Source organism: Corvus kubaryi, unplaced genomic scaffold, assembly GCF_017639235.1.
Source record: "Corvus kubaryi isolate FWS band 111438036 unplaced genomic scaffold, C.kubaryi_AGA036_p1.0 37270, whole genome shotgun sequence".
Taxonomy (NCBI): Eukaryota; Metazoa; Chordata; class Aves; order Passeriformes; family Corvidae; genus Corvus; species Corvus kubaryi.
The window spans coordinates 2,516,877-2,539,764 of record NW_024581083.1 but is presented as its reverse complement, the minus strand read 5'-3'; the positions used below and the strand labels follow the sequence as shown (position 1 = coordinate 2,539,764).

Genomic DNA, 22,888 nt, shown 5'->3' with positions numbered 1-22,888 from the left:
CTCCCTCAGCCGGGCGCGCTCCCCCCGCGGCCGCGGCTCCCGCGCTCCCCGGGGGCGGCGCGAGGCTGCGGCGCTTCCCGGCGCTTCCTGGCGCTTCCCGGCGCTTCTTCCTGGCGCTTCCCGGCGCTCCGCTCCTGGCGGGAGGGACGGGTCGCGCAGCGAGAGCAGAGCGAAGGCGGGGAAGGGCAGGGAAGGAAGGGGTGTCCCCTCCGCACTGAAGGAATCCGCACCGGTGCGAAGTTATCGCCCAGAGACGGTGAGAGGCGCTCGGGCTGCTCAACCTGCTGCTGCCGCCGCCGCTGCTGGTAAATGCTCTTCACTTCTTACTTGCCGACATGCTCAGGGCTCTCCTCCCCTCTCCGCTGCACTCCGCGCTCGGCGGAGCCGCAGCTCCCGGGGCTCTGTGGCTCCTGCCTCCCCCGCTGTAATTGCGTTAGTGGAGTTGACAAGTTGGGATGTGTGTGTGCCACAGCCGGCAGTGCGCGGGCTTGTGCCGAGCCGGGGAATTCAGCACTTGGAGAGGTCATTAGTTGCATGAGTTCCAGGGAAGGAGGATTCTCTGTGCCTCTGCAATAAGTGCCGCTGCTGCTTTTCTGCCCATTAATCCTCATCCTTGACCGCTGGTATTTCTTATATTTTCACGATGTTTTAATGTTGTCTTTGTTTTTTAAGCTGTTGATTGTTAATTTATTTATTTACTTTCTTTTCCGTTTTCCTTCCGGGATTGTAGCACAATGTTATTATTTATTTCTTCAGTGTTTGCCAACAGTGTGGGAAGGTATCGCTGATTCAGAAACTATTGTCCACAGTGCGTCTCGGTTAGGAAAAGGCAGCAATAGGAGAAGGCAGGCATTTGTATTCCGAAAGGGAATTTAAAAAAAAAATGCTGCTTTGCATCATTGCTGCAGATTTGCGGGAAGCACTGAGGGACGGTGATATTTTGTTGTTTGCAAAGGTAATAAACGTAGAAGCGCTTTGGTGTTTCACATAGCCCTGCGATTGAGCTGTTTCAGAATTGCTGTTAATAATAAATTCCTGGCTGTGGAGGCAGAGATTGCTGGCGTGTATCACATCCAGCGCCGAGACAATGTACCAGTGTGTGCTAACACCGGAGCGCGTCCCTGCTAGACCTGCCGTGGAGTGGCACTTTGACAAGATGCTGGTTTGTCTCCTGCATACACCCAGACTGAAATTTTAATAAGGTGCTTCATGGGTGCGAATTGAGCTCTAAACTCTCTGTCTTTGAACCAGACTCCTTTTTCAACACTTCTTGTTAGGATGCTTGTAAATGCTTGTGTAAACATTTATTTGTAGCAATTTTAAGGGATTTAATAGTACTGATGTCTTAATATGTGCTTTTTATGCCTTTTTTAAATTTCATGCTTAAGTGTTCTGTTCTTCTAAAAGGCTCAGAACGTAATGGCAAGTACTCTCTGTGTGTGTGCATATGTGTGTGCATAAATATTTAAATATTTATATATAATGTTTGGCTTGTACTTGTTTAAATTTACCGAATCTTCTATTATGTGGAGGAAACAGGTATTATAACAAATTGAAATGCAGGAACACAGACTTAAAGGAGACTTCCTTTATAAGATTTAGTTGTGTAGTTAGAAGATTATGTAAGATCAAAGACATTCAAAATGCATATGTCCTAGAGAAGTAAAGTCTAGAAGTAGTAGCATTCTAGCAATTTAAGAATATAAAGCTTTCCTGAAACAATACAGAATACAAGCTGTCAGTAAGTCTGTGTAGCCATCTAACATCCTCACAGGGTACTTTATGAAATGCTATTTAAAATCTGTTGTAGTTAAACCACAGTCTCTGTTAAGGGCAGAGTTCATGAAAAAGTAGCATCACCTGTTAGTGTGGTTACTTTATCTAAGTGTAATAGTTTACATTGGTTGTACAGACTCAGAAGTTTTTCTTCGAACTTCAGAGGAATTGAGAAAGATGGTTCTTTCTTCAAGACACTTCTGTTTGTCATTCAATGGGTACACAACCACTGTACAGAATAATGACTGGTACTTTTCTAAGGGGCTTATATAAGTGCTAGGGAAAATCAATTTTTACAAGGGGATGACAACCTAAAGATAAGGAACATTTCTTGCTTTGTCAAGATTTAAAATATACACAAACAATGTGTTTGAGCATCATTTTCCTGTGTATTGGCAAATCAGTGGCCAGGCTGATGATTAATTTGGCTTGGCCCATATGCTGAGGTTTCTAGTTGCTGAGTAATAAATGAAAACTAGTCTTACATTACACCCATATAGATTGTGTGGTATTCAAAAAGCCAACTATGAGGTCTGAGCTTTAATTCATTTTGAGAGGAAACTTTTCTAGCTGTGATTTCTTAGTGTCCTGGCAACGTCTGAGAACTCAAAGAAGTAATTTTTAATCCAATTGTTAACACATTTACAGCATGTTATTTTTTTTTTAAAAAAAAGTTTTGGTCCAGATAATGTTTGAATTTTCATTCTGCTTTTTAAAAAACCCTTTCCCACTAAGACAGCGCTTATAGGAAGCAATAACATTTTAGTCCTCTATGTGCTTATTTTTTATAGGGATAATTAAAATAATGGTTTTTCTGTGTCATTAGATTTCAACTGCTTGTGTAGCATGGGGAGAATTAACACGTGAACATCATTAGTGATGTTTTCCTGTAATTAAATTGAACTGTATTTTCAGTTTTAATATTTCACACTGAAAGTCAAAGGTGCATGAAAGAATTGAGGAGGCACTTTCTCTTGTTAGGTCGCAGAGATTAGCAGTGGTTCTTGATTTGAGGGGGCTAATAGTTATTTTTCTTTGCCTTTTTAAAGAACAGTTTTATTTCTGAAATATATATATATCTCTCTCTCAGCGTTTCATATATGGACATGGTTTTGGCATTTTCCTGTCAAATACTGACGGTTTTGGTTCTGCAGTCAAAGAAAATTTCCTGTGAACAGTTTTACTGTTAGTCATGGTATTAGCTGTATTACTGATTGTGTGCTTAAAATTATTTAGAACAACCTAGAAAAGGGAAAATGTTCAGTTCAATCAAGGGCAATGTCTAGACTTTCTTGTCTGAGAGGTCAAACTAAACTGAAGGTCAAATTAGATGGAGACAAAGCTCAAGCCACTATTAGACTACTCGAGTCAATATACCAATGTTTGAAAAGCTGTTTTGTGTTTGTTTGCAATTTACTGTGAATTTAATCCCTCAATCCTTAATGTTTTTGGCAAAAGATGCACATAGAAGCACCACTGAAGTCCATGCTTAAAGATAAGACCAAAAAATTATTGAACTGATCCTTTAAACAATAATATTATTTTATATAAATGGATAGTTCTAAAAAGTTTGCCCTTCCCTGCCCTGGATCTGTAATAGAAAATATAACCTTACAATATAAATTAAATTCGTTTCTACTAAACTAATTAAGATAAGAGATGTTTTAGTCCTGACTTGCTCTTTCAGAAGGTTAATATTTAATGGAAATGGCAAGTTTTTTTCCCAGGCTTTTTTTTTTTTTTAAACTATACTTTACTTACAATTTCACAAGATCCTTATCAGGAAGAACAGTTTTATATAATACTACTGTGCTACAACAGACAAGAAGGTTTTGCTGATATTCAGTACATGTAGAGCTGGTCCACACTTTCTGACCAGAGGTGTCACAATCCAGAGCCTTCATGCCAACTGATGGTGACTCATCTTTCTAATTTCTTACTGCACAAAGCAGCTCCTGCACAGAGTGCTTTTAGTGATGTACGAAATGACTCTGGCTGTGTCAGACTGTTCCAGCCACAGACTGGACCAACTTTGTATCCTGGTTGTGTCTGCAGCCTCGAAGAGCCCCTGCTTCCTTCTGCTCCTCACTGAGAGTGGCTGAGCTGAGCGGTTGCAGCAGCGTGGAACGTGTTCCCTGCAATACAGCCTCCCCTAATCCACACACGGATTGAAAAGAGACTTTGGGGCATTCTCTGTTAGCTCAATTTTGTCTCACAATTATTGGTCTGCATTGGGATCTCATAATGCTGGTGAAGTTCAAATACATTGTTTTAAATCCACCGTGCCGACTAACTCAATATAATCAGATAGACTTTTCGGATAAGTAGGAAGCGTGCTAGGCTTAGATATTATTAATTTTTTATTATTTTTTAAATAGGTTCTTTTTAGTTCAATTGATTGACGTTCAGTGCCAAATAGTAATAAATTGTCTACTTTCATCTTTATTGCTGAACATTAATAACCCAGTAGTCATCCAAATAGGGGTGTAATTATAAGATTTTCAGTGACAAGCTGCACAACATTGGGTTACAAACTTAGGTTTAGCTGAGCAGGTTGTGAATGGATATCTGCTGCATACACTGCCTTACACCAATGGCTGTATTCAGATTCATTCTGGGCAATAGTTAGGGAAACAACTGATCTTAAGCCATGCCTTTTTCTTTCCCTCAGAAACAGATTTTATAGAAGATACATTTTATTCTCTGATGAATGGAAATAAAGTTTCACTGAGGCAGGGTGGTGTGGCTTTGGGGATATTTTTGTTTTGCGTTTGTTTGCTTTGAGTTGTTTTGCGTTTTTTTAATGATCATGCAAGTCAATATGGCAAAATTAAAAATAGAGTATCACCCTTTTTGGTTTTGGATAGTAGGGTCTTCATTCTATTTTTGTTTTGACGAGACTTCTTAGCCAAAACACATTTAGCCAAAATATTAATTGTAACCCTTCAGAACTACAAATATGTGTTAAAATAGTATAAAATGTATAAATAGATGCTCTTGAAGGATTTTCCTAGTAGTTTGGGGCACCCTGCCTTTACCTTTAGCAGCTGCCTTTAAAGCTTTGTATTGGTTTCAGTCCCCCAGATATATCTGCTGTTTCTCAGCTCACAAGGCAAGGAAAGCACCAGGGCTTATTCACAGGGGTGGGTGTGAGCCTATCTAAAATCCTTAATGAACATATCAGTGAAACACTTGAGGAGGATAGAAATAGCTTCTGGATAAAGGCTTTGTGGGAGATGGCACGTGAAGTACGTGGAGAGGCAGCAGTGGAAGCCCAGGCCTGGACCTCTGCATTGGAAGAGGCACCATAAGCACATGGTTTATACCTCAGGTGCTGCCTGGGGGGAGCAGTTTTATTTCAGGTGCTGTTTGGGGGGAGCACTGAAAGTGACAGAAACAAAACTGTCTTCTCCTGCTTTTCCTGGGCCATGTAAGGGCACAGGGATAGCAGCCAGTGTAAATTTTTTGAACCACAGTCTGAAAGACCCAGAGAAGCTTTTTACACCAGTGTGCACATGTACAAAAGCAAAGCCTATCTCCATGTAAGTACTTCTGTGCTTAGCTATGTAAGAGTCTCAATGCCTCCTGGGAACTTTTAGGTGTGTTCCCTTAATTCTGAACAGGAGTTTTTCTTTTTTTTACTTATTATTATTTTTTGGGATAATTTTTAGGAAAGTCACTTTTCCTAAATAATTGAGTTAGGAATGTTGGTTCTGCTGTGGTTTTGAGTTGCTCTGTACAGTGTTGTCAGCTGTGTTGTAGAAAACTATCTTGTATTAAGTTTAAGAGGTATGGATGACTGTATGTAAGTGGAAACTATAAAAATTATTTTATGAAGCCATTGTGTAGGAGTGGAGGGCTTAGATGTAAAAATGCAAAATACAGAAAGTCCTACTAAATATAAATACTAGATTTTTCCCAAGCTTTTTGTGTGTGCAATGGCCTAGTGACTTTTCTAATCTCTCTAAAAAAAGAAGAAATAAGTTATCATTATAGTGTGCTCCAATATTGTACCACATGCTAAACCAATGGTAAGCACCTTTTCCAACAATGACAACAAAAAAAGTTTAATATTTAGAAAGGCAGAAGACCAGATGTTGAAATATAACAATGACACTAGAGAGAAGCTTTTTGATCTTGAAAATAAGGTTCCATTTACTTGCTACACTTGCCAGTGTTTCAGGAAATACTCTGATTCAGATTCTGGAGGAAAAGTAAGTCAATTGAAATAAAGTAAATATTAAATTCCTCCTAGTATATAAAAGTACATTCCCAAGGGAGAAGTGTTGTACACTTCATACTTGTAACATTAAATGAGTTTTCTGAACCAAATAAAGCAAGTGCTTTGCAGTTCTGCTGTCACTATGTGGATACCTAATTGACCATTACTAGAGAATTAGGCATTAAAAAAAAAAGAAAAGAAGATACTTTAAAGATACTTTTCATCCTAGTTCCTAATTATAGATGCTAGAGGGTTGGATGTGCAGGTGCAGGCTCTTGCTGCATTTGGTTTTGGTTCTGTGCTCAGGGACATTCAGAAAGTCGTGGTCCATCAGGAGGTGGCAAGAGCATAGTCTGGAACATAGACCTTTCTTTTATGGGATGTTTTCTAGGGTGGGCATTTCTTCTAACTTTTCTCCACATAGTTTCGACACAAAGAAAATGCTTTAACGTTGTCTATGGTTTTTGGGAGAGTGAGCTCTGGTTGGTGTGTTGGTTTTGCATGAGAATGTACAAATGTGAGCATCCACAAGAACATAAGCCTTGAAAGGATACGGAAATAGTTTTCGCTCCTACTTTAACAAAGCTGACTGAGCATTGAAATCAAAAGGGTTATTTCTGGGTCTCACAAAAAAGATTATTTTGTCAGACCCCTTCCAATCAGGGTAACGTTTTAGGTAAATCTTCTTTTATAGAAGAATATTTTAATGAGTTGAAACTTGATACATTTAACAACAGCTGTAAGTAAATACAAAAGTACCATGGAAGTGGATTAGCAATTTCAATAATCTTGTAGCAGTTTGATTTGTTTATGGTGTTTTTGTAACATGTTTATAGTTACCTAAAACATGATGGAGTTTATGCAAACATACGTGTGACACATGGAGGTCTAGGTAACAATGAAGATACTGAAAATTCCCATGGTGAATGGCTTTGATCAGTTTCTTCTGTTTTGGGAACATGTGGCCTAAATATCAGCTAAAGAGCAGTTAAGGGAAACTGTAAATTGCTATTGAGAGTGACGCAATACAGAACAGGTTTTTAAAGAAACTTGACTGTTTAGAGATGAGTGGATGCCTATAAGATGATGAAAAATTCTTATTAGCTGTACTCTAAGTTCAATTCTTAATGGCCCTCTGGACTTGGTCTTGGATCTCTGGCTGTGGAAAATCCTTGAGGGAAAAAAAACCTGTATAAAGGTATTTCTGTTAAGTCACTTGAAATAAATGCATATGTTTGGTAGTTGAGTCTTTTCAGGAAAGGTTTATGAGAAGCAGACTGTCAGGTAGATTATTAATAATCTAAAAAGCAAGGATAGTAATAAAGATTTATGTATAGCCTTGGTCACAAAAGGAACTAAACCTTTTTTGTTTTGCAGAGAAGTCAGCTGGCTTTAGTCATCTCCTTGCATAGCGACTAACCTAAGTCTTCTCTGTTTCCCTGTCTCTCCAGCTGCTTGTTGTGGGCACAGAGCAGCCTGAAAAGAAGTCTCTTAGTGCAGTGCTAAATTTAGAGGTCGCAGCTTTATTAACCAGTTCTGAAGTATGTGGTATTCCAGTACAAATCTTAGCTGACACCAATGGCCTCAGCTGTGGAATAAAAAATAAGCTTATTCAGCTCTCTTTTCTTTCAGCTTTTTTACCTGCTAAGGAATGCTGACTGAAATCCAGAATATTGTCACCTTCTTTCCTCTGTGCAACATACCTGAGGCTGAGAGATGACATGAGAGTGGAGCTGCACATAACATACTTCAGAATCATGGCACTGGTCAGGACCAGTGCTGAAGTGGCTGAACATGCAGCACAATTCGGTGCAGCATTTTTCTAGGCTATCAAAGTCACAATTATTTCAGTATTCCTTACAAAGCAGGCCCTCTCAGAGGTGGAAATATCTTCATGGTCCTGTGTTTTATCATTGCAGGGCAAAGGAGAGACATAGTCTTTTTGAGATCACAATGTAGATAACCAAAATGCCTCGCACATGAAAAAAGCTGAGATAGTGAATCCTCAATGGATTGCTGTCATTGCTCTCTTCCTCCTGCTCCTTTCAGATCATTCCCTAGCAAGGTGCTACCCTTGCTTCAGCAGCCTGCCTATAAACAGCAGTCTCTTTACCTCTGGGGCATGAAGAAGGGGAGAAGGAGAAAAATGCAGGGAAAAAAGTAACCTGAATAATGCCTCAGCTGCCCTGGGGTGTGTCTTTCTCTCTCAAAGTGTACTCAGGGCCTGGGGCTCCACCAGTGCATCACTGTTACTGGGTGAGTGCCTACGAGAACCCACGCCCTGCACTTGCCTCAGAGCAGTGGAGGGAAGAGCTGGCAGCTCCTCCTGGTAGTGTGTCCCTTGTTGTGTTTCCAGTGAGGATTAGTAACTAATGAGTTGAATGAGAGAGACCTTTCCCTTGGCTTTCACAAGCAGATGTCACTGCTGGAGAGAAGAAGTGGTGAGAGGTGAGTAGAACCTGTGGATTGCCTGTGGAATATTTATTCTTCTATTGAAGCTCTAATTACCTTACTGCAACTCTTCTTCCATCTCTCCAGTAATCCCAGGGGCCTCCGTTAGTTCCTCTAGTTCAGCTGGCATTCTGTATCAGCTACCTCCAGGCTTAAATTGCCTTTCTTTTTCCTTTAAAGGAGCAGTAATCACTTCCCTCTGTGTTTCTCAATCCAAAATATAAGCCCTTATAGATTTCTCTTTTACACAGCATCTTATGCATTACCTCTCATGCCTGTCACTCTGCCCATAACCTTCGTTGACTGTGAACATTGGAGTTTATACATTGTCAGTTCTGTAGATCTTGTGTTACAAGATTAGAATTTACAGTTGTACCCCAGTTACTTTAAGGCCAGCTTCCATATGACCTTTTCCCATGCAAGGATACTGGGATAGAGAGGTCTGTGTCATTCTCTTTGTCTCAGCAGTCTTCTTGGGAAAAGTCATAATTTGGAGTCTGTTGATACTCCCCACGTCGATAGCCATTCCCTACTTCCCTGGTGATCCCTTGCAAAGGAGACAATCTTTCTCATTCCTTTGCTCTTGCAGAAGAGAAGCACTATGAAGTGTGGGGTTTAGATCCTTCGTAAAGCTGCTATGATTGCTACTTTGTTCTGCCTCCATTTGCCAAAGGTTTTCCATCTAGCCCTGGATACAAAAGAGTCTCTGATTATTGAAAATTTCCTGCCCCTGGAACAAAGTGTTAGAAGTCTGATGTATAGTTAGACTGGGTTAGTCCTTGTCAGGATGAAACCTGGTGGGTATTCAAAAAATATTCAAGCAGCTTTTATGAAAACAAGTATTTAATCTCATGTATTATAGAAAGGTCTTTAAATTTGCAATATAAAACCACTTTGAAAATGACAGTTAAGCCTGAATTAGGTACGTTTGACTATTAGGGTCTGATCCTGAAAATAGTCATTATTGCCCTGCTGTTGTTCAAATGACTGTGCATGAGAAAGAATCACCTGCTTAGGGCAGCCTCTACTAGAACACATTTTCCCTATTGTTGTCCATTTGCAGTTTAGTTTAATTGATACATTTGAAAGAAGGACACTTAAAAGATAGTCAGATGTCACTTCAATTTTGCTAATGAAATGCTGTTTTGTACTGAGTAGACCCTACTATTGGCATAGCAGAACCTATCATTTATAGCTAGTAGGTATTATTTTCAAACTAAGCAGAAACAAACATATATATGAGCTTGAACTTGTGGTAGTTTAACTTAATTTATGCCTAGCAGCGATTGTAGTGGCTTGGGATCAAACCTTGCTTATACATGCTACAGTTTTAGCTGGGTAGGGAGGCTCACTTCTTGTTTCTAGGTGTTTTTCTTTAATGAAAAAAAAATAAATGAGTCTTGGCACCACACATTGCGTAAAGAATTGCTGAGGTTAAAGAAAAAGGTGCTCAATACTTGGTTTGAGATTGCTTTCCATTTCAGCAGTGCGAGCAGAAGTGAAACCCGGGGCTCTCATGGTAGTTCAAGAGCAGCTATGTCCTACTCCATCTGTGTCTTGCCTCATTTGCAAAAAAGGATCTTGGCAGGCATGGCAGATGGAAGCAGTGGCTGGTGTGCTGTTTACTGGGTCTAGATAGTAAACTAGCAAAAATATGCTTTAAAAATGTCTTGCTGTCCTCCTTCTCGTATCACTTATGTACTCTACATTTAAGTCTGACACAGCTGGATGTAAAGCTCCAGGGTGCAAGCTCCATAACCAAGGGTTATTTGACTTCGTTCAGTCAATTCATGAATATTTTGGACTGTAATTCCCCAAATTTATTATGAACAGGTCTGTCTGTGTCAGAAGTCATCGTAAGAACATTCTTGTGTATTTTAACATAATGCTTTCTGTGTTACGTGATTGGGTTATTTATTTTCTCTGTCAGGTGGTGGTCATTTATGCTATGACCCTAAAAGGAATCTCTTTGTTGGATGGTGGTACTTTTTCTCCCTTCCACCTTCCTTTCTCCCTCTTCCCTACCCTGCTCCCCTCAGCCATGACATTACTGGGGAAGGTTTTACAAGTATAGTTTAAAGTTTGTAGTTGACTAATTATCTTATTGCCAGAAGTTGTATACTTGCTGACATTTCTTCTGTTGTGTATGAACTCTTATTTGTGTCCACGACCAGTAGATTATAGCTAAATGCTCAATGTTAAGAATTGATGTTTATTCCCACTTTGATTAATTGTAAGTCCATAGAGCTGTTTATTCATCTTCTCTACTTGGCAATTGTTTAATGTCCCAGTTTGCTCACATAGTAAATCTGTAATAGCTTTTTGTATTATGGAAAACAATCCTTCCTTGAATAAGGAAACAGTGCTGCAGGATAAGCTAATGCATTGAAAAATAAGTTTATTTTCCACTAAGAAAAAGGGCTGTTGCAGTCCTGCAGATAGGGGTCTGTATCTGTTGCCTCTGAAGAGCAGACAAAATTCTGCTGGTCAGTTCACCACACTCAGCTCAAAAACTCTGCTTTCCTTCCAGACCTGCTGTAGTAGGTCCATTTGCGAACTGGATTTACTGCCAGAAATGTATCAGTTTTGCGGGAAGATGTGCATCTTTGGGTTTGCTAATTAAGCACCTTTTGCAATTGTGATTTTTTTTGTTAGTTTTTAATTGTAAACGTTTCAATTAGAAAGTGTTTTGGAAGATGATAGAAGTTGGATGATGTTTGAGTAGCGTAGGAGGGAAAAAAAATTAATCCAATTTTTAATTTCAGATAAACAGCTTTATTATAGAGGCTATCTTCTCTCTTTGTGATTAGTCTGAACATGGACAAGAGTGTTTTGAAAAAAAACTAAGCCAGCTGTATTATTTTGGAAGTATGTGGCAGCAAGATAGCCCATTCACTGATGGCTTTTACCACATTATGGAACCATATTCTTCTTTCAATTACCAAGGCTCAGGTTTGGTCAAATAATGTTTAGTCAGTTTAGCCCTTCTCTTTAAAATTCTCCAAGGCTGAAATTCTTTGGTGAGCAGGGTGGATGTACCTCCCTGCTGACCAGGACCATGCCATAGAGGTGCCAGAAGCACCTGAGCCTCCCCCAAATCAAAACTGGGTGGTAGGCAGCACTAAAATCCCAGTGTCACTTTGTCTTCCATTTCTTCCTCATGTCTGCAGTCCTAAAAGCTGACTAAAAGCTGAAATTCTGGAATACAAGAGCTGAGCTTCTCTAAACTCCTGGGACACACCTGACAAGGACTATTTCAGTCTTCTCCTACGACTTAATCCATTATCCCCGTGAATAACGGAATACAGTGTCTCACAGTGGAATATGGTGTCTCAATGGGAAGCATGTTTTTTGGAAAACTGAGTAAGTTAGACTTTGGAGCTGCCTGCTTTTCTTAAGTGGTTTATTTATAGCTGTCCCTGAGTCTGATGTCTGTGAGTTATCAAAGACTTTGCAAGATGAATTTGCAGTTTTATTGTGGAGAGTAGTTTCTTTCACCATGAGATGGACTTTCTTTCCCCCTCCTCTTTACTGTGTCCGTGTGTTACGGTTAAAGCTTGTTTTCAGGACACTGTTATCTTCTCTTTTGAGTGTCATGACTTACAATGGCAGAGACAGTACGCCTACATGGAAACATAGCTGGAATGGAATGCTTAACCTGGCTGCTCAGTTCCCAGCTACCATTTTACAGCTTTTGCGTTCTGTTCATCACAGTTTTTAAAGTCCACAGGACTTCTCTTCAGACCTTCTCATCTTTCTTCTTTTCCCACTTTCTTGCAGGAATTCCAGCCCAGAAAGATTTGTCTTTACCACAGTTGGCAAAGGTGTTTACTTCATGTACCCTTTGAACAACCCTGCTCTCCCATGGGACTTCTGTAAACCTTTCACCAAGTGAGACTGAGGTTAGAAATTAGAGAAAACAAATAAACCCAAAACCCCAAATCCCCTTTCAAATGATGACAATAGTAAAGCATAGTATATCTGCAGTGGCTGTGAAATCCTCACCATTACTGATATTACAGTGCAGACTAGCCAGCCATCCATCTGGGATGATAGCATTACCATTGATATTGTCCTGCACTAAGGGGACAGGTTAGACAACTTTGCAGTGGGAACTCTCCCAGCTGTATTTTTCTGCAATGTACTGGACTAGCACTTCATAATAGAAATAGGTAGATTTAAACAGATGGCTACCAAAAACCCTCCAACTTTTCTCAAAGTATGTTTCTTAGAAATCAAAAGCATTTCTCAAGTGACTGAACTCGAATTTTCAGTTAGGACAGCTGAGTAGGACAGGGTAGTTAGAGAAGGGTAAAAATTTTGTTCCTGGATACAAAAAGCCTTGCAATGACAAGGTAGGATATTGTGTTGTTTCCATTAAACTGTTTTTTTCCTTTTCAGGCTTCCTATCTAAGCAAGCCCTTACCGTATGGAAAGAAGCTAGGATCATAAGATAGCTGTTTTACTGAGCTGTTCTATATGTGCTGCAGCAGCCTTCTAACTCCACAGTTGAAATTTTGCAGTAATACTTATCTGTATATTCCAAACAATTCATTTGGCATCACATATCCTAAGAACAGCATCCAAATAGCTGCTGAGACTTCACCAAATGCCATGTAAAGACAATGCCAGTGTCCTTCCTTATTTGGTGACGGATGTGATGTGAGAAATAAAAGCCCAGAAAAGTAGATCATGATTTACATCATACAGGGACACCGTGAGGAGAGGATAAGAGGAGCAAAGTCTTCATGGTAGTCCCTGGAACACACATGAAGTAGAGCAAGATGAAAGATGTAAGCTATAATAGCTTTGTGAGGGAATCTCTCCTTGTTTCCCTGTATTGCATCAGTACTGATCTTTTTAAAAGTGGAAATAGGTGCCCTCTGTGAGTACCACTGTATCAGTACTGCAGAATGGCTCCTTGAACTCTGAATTCCACTGAGGTATCCCCGGATGCCCTAGATATTGCTGAGGCTTTCCCTAGAAAACAAAATGGCTCAGAAAAAATGACCGATTATCCAGGCTGGCATAACCTTCCCACATACTTTTCAAATATAAATTACAGTAGAATTAGCAAGTAAAATATTGGATATCGTCTCTTTTAATGCTGTCCTTTGAAATTAATGGTAATGATGATTCTCGAATTTGGAGTACATGGCAGTGGCTTTCTAGTGACTAATTGCCTCAGTCAGTATTGTAATAGATTTTTGCAACATGATAATGAAGACAATTCTAATGAAGGTCAGATAGCAAATGGCTACTGAATTGTTAGTTTTAAAAATCTGTCAAAATGTGTAATAATTTCTTCAGGTTTTGTTAGGAAGGATTTTCCACCCCTGGTGACAGATCTGTGATCATTGAAGGTATATCAGTGATTTTGTGGGAAAAACACACCTACTCTGTCAGGCTCTTGAAGAAGGGAATTGATGGTGCTTAGCTTGATGCATGATGTTGAAGTCCAGTTGGGTTTTCAGACTTGTTAGGGAAGAGGCATTTTTGAACCTGAAAGTGCAGCCAGGGCTGTGAAGTCTCATTGGCTGAACAGCCATCACAGACAGCCCAAGGGCATGATGCAAGGGAATGTATCACTGTGGAAAGACAGATGTTTTCCACTAAATGCCTTCACTGTAGATGACTAAATCAGCAACACAGTGATGCAAATACCTGCCTTTGAGACACAAGTTTGGCTTTGTAAGTTTGTAGGGTTTTTTTTGTTTGCATTATTGTGAGCTGTTACAGCGCTGGTATTCTGCAGGGGGTGGTGGTAGTGTTAATGGATCAGGCTTTTTATGTTCAGGTAAAGGACTTTTTCAAGGACATTGGAAGGAATGTGTCGTGTCTTGTAAACAATCTTGTAAACGCATTTCTAAATTGTGGCTAAAATCAAATGTGTTGCTGTAGAATATTTTTTCCTCATTTGCATTTGTGAATCATTCATCTGTTTATCATCAACTGGTGGTATTTTTGTAGTAAGTGAGTTTCCAATAGAAAACTCATGATGAAGCTACCTTTTCCTGTGAATCAGTAGTTTAGAGTGAAGGTATTACTAAAAAAGTATATTTCAAGTGAAGGCTTGGTCGGCAATCCTACATAAAACCTTTGCTTCTCAGGATGTGTTTTGGAGAAGCACACCACCACATAGGCTGTTATTTTGTTCTGGTGTTGAGATAAATTTGTTTGGCTTTTGGAAGGATATGCATGTATACATATGATTTCCTTCAAAAAAAGTTTCTGATTATTGGTTCTGTGAAGATAGAAGAGAGAGTCTCAAACAAATTTGTGTTAAGAGGAGGTATTAGCTATAAGATTATTATTGAATTAGATAATTCCTATCATGTCTATTGAGCTTTTTAATAATAAAATATTGTTGCCTAGTTTGAGATTTGTATCTGAAAACTGGAAAGGAATACAGATATTTACTGTATTAAAAAGACCCTAGGTCTTCATCAGATACTAAGTTGCTTTTATGGTTGATTTGAAAAAAATTATTTTTTGTTCAATGAATTGGAAAAGGGGGTTATGCCTTACTTCCAGATAGAAAACAAAATCACAATATAGTACAAAGTACAGTATACTACTTGATTGTACTATATGTGCAAAATATTGTTTTAAGATTAGGTTTCTTCACATTAAAAATAAATCAGGTTAGAACTACTGCAGAAAAAATATCTGTGTACTTCATTATGTTTCCTTTAGTAATATGTTTCATTTTGCTGTAGCAAAACTACACAAATGAATACCTGCAATCTGCAAGTCTTAAATAATTCTATTACGTTAGAGAATTTAGAAAAAAACGCTTAAAGCTTTATTAATTTAGTTGCTCATTTTCTAAAACATTTCTCTCTTTAATTTGCTTTCCTGTTACACTTTGACAATACACGTTTTTGGGGCAAAACCCATCTGAGCAGATTTCTCATACATCTTCAGTGTAGCGATTATTTCTGCGCAGTGACTGTTAAATCCTTGATTATGCTGTGGGAAAAATGTAATAAAGTTACCCAGTACCTTTTCTGAGAAGGAATAGCTGTTGTTTTCTTAATAGGTTTGGTGTGGTGCTTATGGAGCTGTCCGAGGTGAGATGTAAAGCAGGAAATTTGTATATTGCTCAGCTGCTGCACTGAAGGTTACAAATTTTTAGCTGTTGCTCGGTGCGTTTGCTTGTTGCGGCCATGCAGAGTGACAGGAATGCAGGTTAGAGGGCACAGAGTTAATGGTCCTGCTGGCTCTGAATTGGTTATGGTCCTAATCTCTGTGATTTTTCTTGTCTGTGATGCAGAAAACTAGAGAACGTGTTTTGTCTGTTGAGCAGTTCACACTGCTGCCTGATGACCAAAGCATGTCAAAACCAACTGCATAACATGGTGTTATTATCTAATATTTACCTTTTTCTGGTGCAGCGTGAGCCAGGCCCGGCTGTTGGCAGAACTGCTTGGGTCAGTTACGTGCAACAGCAGGAGTCACTTCAGTTTAGTCTCTGTTGCCTTTATAATGCCCTTCATAAGAGAAAAGGCTGCCATCCTGCAGCTGGGGGTGTAGCCCTTGCTGGGTCTATGGTGTGAATCACAGAATCAGTAAGGTTGGAAGAGACCTCCAAGGTCATTGAGTCCAACCTTTGACTGATCCCCACCGTGTCAACCAGACCACAGCACTGAGTGCCACGTTTGGTTGTTCCTTGCACGTCTCCAGGGATGGGGACTCCACCACCTCCCTGGGCAGCCCATTCTGATGCCTGACCACCATTTCTGTGAGAAATTCTTCCTAATGTCCAACCTGAACTTCCTCTGGCACAGCTTGAAGCCATTTCTCCTTGTCCTGTTGATGGTTCCCTGGGAGCAGGCCCCAAACCCCCCAGCTGCACCCTCCTGGGGGTTGTAGAGAGTGTGAAGGTCCCCCCTGAGCCTCCTTTTCTCCAGGCTGATCCCCCACAGCTCCCTCAGTTGCTCCTCATATACTTAATCACTACAGCACAGGTACTAGGTGAATGGATTATGCTGATTCAGAAGGGTAGGAATTCTTAGATTTGGTGTCAGGGTGACTTGTTTTCTCCTCTCACTTGAAGCAGGGATGCTATCCTTCATTGTTTTATTGGTATGGTACCCAGTGTGAGAAATTAAGAGTGGATGCTGATTCATAAGAACAGAGTTTTCATTTTGTAATCTGTGACAAGCTGACAGAACAAGAGAAAACATGATGGCCTTTCTGCTTCAGACATATCTGTCTGTCTGGGGGTGAGTACACAGCCTGTGACAGCAGCCTGTGCAGATAAAGTACATGTGATGATTGGATACACAGGGATATGCCTGGGCATCTCCAAATTAGATGTATAAAGTATTGTGGGTGAACTTTTAAAAGCAAATGTGTTGTCACAGGTCTTTCCTACACACTGTATGAACTTTAATACTTGATCTCAATCTACTGGCACTTTGAATTCTGGGCTTGTCCAAGCTGTATGGAATGGTGAAGCAAGGTTTATTCCATTTTTCTCAATGCCACATTCTCTGTTAGTGGACTTTTCATTTATTGCGTGTGCTTTGAAGTGGAATATTGAAGCCCAGATAGTTGTTCCCTGGTACCTTCCCACAGCTGAAAATGCAGGTTCCCCCTTAGCCATGATTTCTCTCTCAATAAGGATGTGGTAAGTGTAGCAAATGCCATGAATGAACTTAAAAATCTCATCTCATCGGCAGCCAACTCTTTTGATAGATCTGAAGAAAATGAGGTATTTCTTTACCCTGGCCACTTGAAAGTATCATCTATATCATCTAAAATTTGCATAGTAAGCACATCATTTCGGGGGAGCTTGGTAATAAAAGGTGTGTGGTTTATCACCTTGGTTAAAGGTGATACAGTTCAGAAACAAGAAGTACAAGAAATAGGAATTCTGTGTGTGATTCAGACTGCACGTACTATGGATTTCTTTCATTCTTTCACAGTTCACAGAAAATATATTCTCAAAGAGACTGTATTTTATAATACTAAAAAAGAAAAGCTGCAATAGCTATATGGATTTTTAAGTCAGCTTTGATTCCTGCCCTGCTGAATAGAAATGAGTAGTCTGATGTGGAGTCTTCAGAATGCTTCACAAGCGATGGTCAAACACCTGGTGTTATATCGAAATATATGGCAATAGCTCTGCCTCAGACAAGTGCTCGTTATTTGACCAAAGAACCTATTTTTTGGTATGGTCTCTTATGCAGAATTGTTGAGGCACACGAGAAGAAGCTTTTCTTTCATATTTCCTTCCCAGTATTTGAGACAGATGATGGAGAAGCAAACATTTCATGGTCTTGCTGCACTTTCTGTTGCAGGAGATTTGAATGATTGCATCCCCATCTGGTCATTTGATGGGAACATTCTGAAGCTTTAACAGTCTGTTTAGATTCGATAACATTTCACAGCTTGGAGAGATCTTCCCCAGCATTACTGCGCTGTCTGATTGAGTCTGCATTTACTAGAGATTACAGTTGTGATTCTATAACCAAGAGATCTGGACAGATAGATAAAGATGAAAATCCTTTGTATTATTTGGCTTTGATTTTGTTTTGTTGTGGGTTGTTTTGTTTTGCTTTTCCCTCACAGATTGGAGTTGAATGCAGGAACTTGAGAGAAAGAACTAGAACACAGACTGGGGAAAGGAAGACAGTAAACTGCAATTGGAAACCCTATAAATCAGGGGTTTGGAGTGGGTGCATTGCCTTTACTATATATATAGATAGACATAAATATATATATATTTGTGTATGTGTCTTCACACATATGTGGAAAGGCTTACAATGCAGATGCCCTTGCTGTGATTTAAGAATATTTTTTCTCTACAAAATGTTCTTTGTTAATTGTTAATTTCTATCTGACCATTTTGTATTTGGGTGAAGATGGTAGTGGTAAGTAGTTGTTTTGCAGTAGAAGAATTCAAACTTCATTAGGAAAACACAAAGCTATCTTCTTTGCCATCTTATTCTTGATGGAAGTAGGATTTTATACAGAGCCACATTAATTACAATTAACTATAGCATTCTAATTTGTTGACTTTATTTATTCAGAATTCTATTAGTGTTAAACAATTAATGGTAAGTTGAACTTTAAAGTGGATAAGAACGTCATTCTAAGCTGTAATAGCTTAGTGGATGAGCATATTGTCCTAAATTGGCTTAGCTGCATCGTTCAGTGGTTGTTGTATACAGTCTGTGTAATTATGCGATGACTGAATGCTATTAAACCTATCTCTCTTTCAGGTACATGTCATGATATCATAGCAAATGTTCCTAAAACTTCCAGTTATGAAAAACTGTTGTTGTAAGCACTATCTTTAAATGTTCACTGGATTAATTCTAGATCAATTTGCAAAAATATACAGGTCAGAGGATTTAACTTATTCCCTAAATCTGGTTTTGCAGGTGTGTTTACTGTTTGGCAGCATTGCTTTCCAATTGTGCTGGGAGAAAAATTATTTTACCATTTGCTCAATAGCTTTATTCTTTTTCTATATGCTTTCACTTACAGAGGATTTGCATTTTTAACACGTTTTTCCATTTAACATGCTTTATATTATTGTAGGAAATGGGGAAGAAAAATTGCCAAGCTGTTTAAAAATTCAAATAAATACTTGTTTGTCCTGTGAGTTACATTTGAATTCATTTTTTTTTTCCCCAAACTGCTAAGTGCAGTGAGGACACAATCCATTGATGAAGTAATCAGTTTTCTAAAATAAAAATATGCTAGCACACACAGTTTAAAATAAATGTCTGTAGGAAGGATATTTTCTCTTTGCATTTGCATTAATGTGCGTGGGAAGGATATTTTCTCCTTACTTCTGCATTACAACCAGATGCACACATGCACTCAGACACAGCTATTTATCTCTCTGTATTTATAAATATAGGCAACTCCTTTCAAGCCGTAGTAAGGCAGTGTGTATAGTGGGAGCAGTCCAAGGCAGAAAAAGTGTGACTGAAAACAGCTGTTGCATCCTGGTTCCCCCACTTGCTCCCTGGAGAAATAAAATGTTGCTTATCTCCAGACAGTAGTTGATTATTTTCTCCTACACGTTGCTTGGCTGTTAGTGGGCTCATGGACGAGATGAGGCAGAATCACAGCACCACGTGCCTCTACTTAACTCCGAGAGAGGGAATAGTGCCCTTTGTAGGCTGTGCTTCCCCGTCAGGCAGCCAGCAGTGGCCTACACAGGAGAGTGACTAATTCGTGCTCTCTGACCTTCTGCATGTAAAACAAGCAATATTATCATCCTCATTTGCACTTCTTTATTATTTGCTATGGTGATAAAATCAGAGGTTCGCAGATGGGTTTGAAGTGCCGCTGTCCTGGGTTTTGCTGTGCAGGAACTGGCAGTTCCTGCCCATGAGGATGAGGGGTGATGTAAACAGACTCCCGAGGGATTCCGGAGCTCAGGTGTGTTCCCTGCTGCCTTGCTCCATGCCCCAGTGCTGCTGTGCTTCCCTCCTGCTCTCCAGCAGCACTGGCTGCTCCCCTGTCCCTGGGGATGCCATCACCCCTCCAGGGCTCCTGCACAGACAAGGTCAGCCTCTGGTTTTCTGGCTTACCCTGTGGAATATCATGTACTAGGGAGCTAAGAGGTGTCTTACCTCCTGCCTCATTTTATAGACTGCCACAGCCTTGAGAGGGGATTATTTTGTGTTTAACCTGCTGTCTTCAAATCACCCTTAGCTCAGGTCAGGCAAGGGACAAAATGCTGACTGAAAGCAGTCACAGCATCCAAACAAAACAACAGCAGTGTTGCCAAAAGGGTGTAAATAAGGAGAAAGATTCTTAATCAGTTTTTAACTAAATGATTTCCGGAAGTTCTCTGTCACCTTCCAGCTGTCAGCTGACCTGCAGGTTTTCCTGGCCGTTCCTCCTTTTGCATCAAGTATCTCTTATGACAGCTGTTGCAGAGAACAACTTCTTGGTGAAACATAGCATTTACTGCCTATCCTGTTCGTCCTTGGCCTTAATGGAGAAGGTTCTTCTCTTTCTCTCCAAAACTAGTTTATTTCTTACACCAGAAAACAGTGCAGCTGTTCCTGTAAATTAATGGGTTTTGTCACTTCTAGAAGCTCCCTGTCGGTTACTTGTGTTGTGTTCCCTGTACTTACCTGCCTGTTGGTGACTCCTCCCTTCCACTTTTGGTGATTCAGTGTTTGTTTCCCAGCGTGAACTCTCTTGTTGATTTTTTTTCTGAACTTAGGATTCTCTGTCTGTTCATCCTTAAACAAGCATAGTTGATATAAATGTCAAAAGGAGGTGAGCGTAGGTGGCTCTAGATTGAGCTAAGCACCGTGGTAATCACCATTCTATGACCACCAGGGGCTTGGAGCAATTGACCTCCATCATGACGATTTCAGAGTGCAGAAACACAGGGTTTCAGAGGCAAGGCAGAAGCACAAAACAGTGGGTCTGAATTAATTGCCATTTTAAATGATACCTTTCCAAGTTTTCTTTTGACTCTGGCCCTCCCTGGCCTTTGTTGAGCAGCTTTCCAGAGCTTTCTGTCAGTATGACTAAGGATGCTGAATGTCATCTTTACCAGATTACATTGTCTTGAACAGATCACCCTTACTATGAGTGCAGTTACACTCCAGTGTTAGTGGTCTATCAATAGCATCTTCATTAGGAAACCATTTTATATCAAGGTTTTGGTGTGTTTTTCTTTTTGCCTGTCTGTTTACAACTGACACAACAGCTCTGCTTTTCTCTTTGGACGTATATGGCATATCATATAAGAAGTTACTCCTGAGGCTTAAGATGGAGCTGGTTTTGCCACATAACAAGTCTTTTGTGGTCCAAAATCAGTCTGTGTTGATCCATAGTCAGCTTGTGGGTGTTCCCTGTGGATTCAGATTTGGAGGAAAAGGCAGGCTAGATGCGGCATCATGACCCCACACTCCTTTATTGCATAAGAGGGAAAACTAAGCATGTGTGCTCGGAGGGAACAGATGTGGACAGTTAATTCTGTTGCCCTGACCAAGTGATTAAGGGAATTAAACCTGGCCCATTCCATTATGCTGAGTGTCCTTACACCCACTCCTGTTTAGAAGCAAAATGCTGCTTAAAGTGAAGAGTTATTGAAAAGCAGAGCACAAAACAAACATTATCAATCACACAAGTGACATCTAACCTCTGTGCCTAAACACATGCCTGATGAATACGAGATTTCATTGCTGTGATCCATTGAATTAGACTATTCAAAAAAAGAATAGAGCGAGACACCCATTTGAGTTGTGCTTTGTGATTAGACTTCATGAAAATTGCATCTGTTAAAAAGGAGTAGGGGAGTAAATGCACACAAAAATTACAGTGTGTTTTCTTTATAGTGTTAGGATATATTTTGATACTGGTTTTAAAGAGTATTGCTCTACACTTTTCTATCAGGTTTTGCTCTAGGGTGATGGTTTAGAATTTTTAATTTAACTTTGTCTGTCATTACAAATGTAGAGAACTAGACAGCTGGGAAACTGTAAAGTTGGTTTGAAAGGGAATTATCAAGTACCTCCACTCCAGTGGATTTAACAAACCAAATTTTACCAGTGTACCATTGATTCTCCTTGCTGAAGTAAAAGCACAGGGTTATTTGTAAAATGTGGCCATGCTAATAATTTTTAATTGTTCATAATTAAAGGACCATAATATTCCAGAACTGCTCTCCTGTAATATTAATAGATGATTAAAGACGGGCTGCAACTTTGAACTTCAAGCTGTGGCTTCAATGTTTGGAACTTTTTATAATGTGATAAATGTAAAAGGAAGGGTTACCAGCAGCTTGACTGGCTTTTCAAAACCGGAAGTGGTTTTAGTTAAACCCCAAATTCTGGTAACTGTGTAACTCATAAAATGTTCTTACTTATTAGGATAGAAAATTGATATACTCAGCCAAAAATAGATGAAAGGCGGGAAAAGGGTGAAAGTGGACAGCAGGTAAGTTCAGCAGCAGTACTTTATAAAGACTTTTACCTCTTCCATCAGAAGAGAGAGCCCTGTGATGTTTCTGCCATACCACACCATCGCTGTGTAGCCACCCCAGACAGGTGGGTGATCAAGAAATGTGATGGTTCAAGGAAAGCACAATGGCCTCTCCTACTTGGACTCAAAATCTGTGAGGATGCACAACTACTGTCATGTCTTCACCCTGTCTTCAAAGCCTCCTGCCTACAGGTGAGGGCAGCAAAAGATAGATATCCTATTCTCTCTGTTCTTCACACTCACTGCTTCTCAGGGAAGTATTGGAGTTCAGCCCTATGACTTTCTGAAGCTGTAGCTGCAGCATAAAAAATAAATTGCGAAACCTCCCACATGTTTCTGAGCAAGAGCTGTGAAACTTGTCTTTGCCAGTTGTTTCATTCTAATACTCATCAATATCCTGAGCTAAAGGAGACGGGCTGGAACTGCCCATAGATTGAGGAAAGGAATGTAGCTCTTAACTCCCTG

The 22,888-nt window shown here is 39.8% G+C and overlaps 1 protein-coding gene across 13 annotated transcripts in view; it reads left to right on the top strand.

Annotated features, from left to right (window-relative positions):
* The window catches only part of TENM2 (teneurin transmembrane protein 2), a 655,728-nt gene that overhangs the window by 37,470 nt on the left and 595,370 nt on the right, over positions 1 to 22,888 (top strand). The window contains exon 1 of one of the 13 annotated variants that reach the window (XM_042025399.1): positions 92 to 305. The exons of the other annotated variants lie outside the window; for them this stretch is intronic. The gene's annotated coding sequence lies outside the window, so the exon portion shown is untranslated. Of the gene's footprint in view, positions 1 to 91; positions 306 to 22,888 lie in introns of those variants that run through there. 13 annotated transcript variants of the gene reach the window in all.